At 39.3% G+C, this 1,919-nt stretch overlaps 1 non-coding gene across 1 annotated transcript; it reads left to right on the forward strand.

Moving 5' to 3' along the window:
* Positions 1-700: 700 nt before the first annotated feature.
* On the forward strand, positions 701-807 carry LOC141688583 (small nucleolar RNA R71). Its single transcript, XR_012562017.1, has one exon. It is a non-coding gene; the product is annotated as a small nucleolar RNA R71 (small nucleolar RNA).
* The last annotated feature ends 1,112 nt before the right edge of the window (positions 808-1,919 follow it).

Genomic DNA, 1,919 nt, shown 5'->3' on the forward strand with positions numbered 1-1,919 from the left:
CTGTCGATTCAACAAAGCATTGGCAATCTGCCTAATTTGATTCTCCAGAGTCTTGATAGAAACCACTTGGCTCTTGCACATGAGCCTCAACTCCTCCAATTCAGATTTTTCATTGGATTGATTTGTACTTCCATGCGGTAGTTGCTGAAGTTGGAGTTGTTGTCTTGGAGCATATTGCGGTTGTTGAAAACCAGGAGGGTTGAATTGCTTTGTTGCATACTGCTGATAAGGCTGTTGCACCGCATTCTGGTTGTTGCTCCGGCTGAAGTTAGGATGATTGCGGTTGTTGGGATGATAAATGGTTGGAGCTGGTTGCTGTGAACTCTGAACGTTGCTTATATATTGAGCTGATTGACTAGAAATAGCACACTGCTCAGTTTCATGCGCACCTGCACAAAGCTCACAAACAGTTGTAATATGATTAATTCCATAATTAGCCAAATAATCCACCTTCATCGTCAAAGCCTGAAACTGAACAGCTATAGCAGTAGATGTATCCATTTCCAGAACTCCTTCTACCTTGCTATGAGGCATTCTCAGAGTTGGGTTCTGGTATTCATTAGTAGCCATCAGTTCAATCAACTCATAAGCTTTATCGTAGCTCTTAGGCCATAAGACTCCACCTGATGCTGCATCGAGCATGGGTCTAGACTATATTCCCAAACCATTATAAAAGCAATTTATGATCATCCATTCAGGCATGCCATTATGAGGACACTTCCTAAGCATCTCCTTACAGCGATCCCAAGCCTCACACAAAGATTCTCCCAATTGCTGCGCAAATTGAGTGAGAGCATTTCTGATTGCAGCAGTCTTCGCCATAGGGAAGAATTTAGTTAGAAACTTCTGAGCAAGATCCTCCCATTTGGTGATAGAACCTGCTGGTAGAGAATGTAACCAACACTTAGCTTTATCTGAATGTGAAAAGCCTCAACCTAATAGCATCTTCAGAAACTCCATTGAACTTGAAAGTGTCGCAGATCTTGATGAAATCTCTGATGTGCATGTTGGGATCTTCAATTGGAGAACCCCCAAACTGAAGTGAATTCTATATCATTTGAATCGTGCTAGACTTGATTTCAAAGATGTTGGCCGCAATGGCTGGTCTGATAATGCTAGACTGAATATCATTGATCTTTGGCTGAGAATAATCCATCAAAGCCTTTGGATTCGCTGCTTGATTCCCACTATAATGAGTGGTTCTTCTTCAACTTTCTCAACTTTTTCAAGAACTTCTTCAACTCTTTCAAATCCTTCCAGTGCTTCTTTACGAGATTGAGAATGTGTTCACATACAGGCCCTCTAGAGTACCTGAAACACATCAAGTACCCAAGTAAGTAAAATATCCGAGTCAGTGAACTTTAACGACCACTGATGACAAGCACATAAACTAAAAATTAACACCGAGTCCCCGACAGCGGCGCCAAAAACCTGTAAGGATGACAACTAATTAGATAACATGAAACTAGTAAACGCCAACTTTCGTTGTACGAATACCCTACTACCAGACATTCACAAAAAAGATAGAAGCTGAATAGACACCAAATAAGTTGAGACCCTATATGTCTATAAAATTTGACAACATAAAGGTTTAATGCACAAGTCATCTATCGTGATTACATAGGGCAAGTAAGATGGTTAAAATTACCTATGAATGATGCATAACAAATACATGAACCTATGCTAGCATGGAAAGTTCTAAATCTCTATATTCACTATCGCTTCAATAAATATTAACACGCTATCTTATATGTTCGCGACACACATAAGATGAATAAGCGCAACCAATACTAGGATATCATACAATCAACACATACTAAGATACTGAAACAAATTAACTATAAAAATTCATAAGTAAATCATTTAAGACCTCACGATAACAATTAGTTTATAACCGAACTCATCATCACCATGGGTTC

Source organism: Apium graveolens, chromosome 9 (genome assembly GCF_009905375.1).
Source record: "Apium graveolens cultivar Ventura chromosome 9, ASM990537v1, whole genome shotgun sequence".
In the NCBI taxonomy this organism is placed as follows: domain Eukaryota; kingdom Viridiplantae; phylum Streptophyta; class Magnoliopsida; order Apiales; family Apiaceae; genus Apium; species Apium graveolens.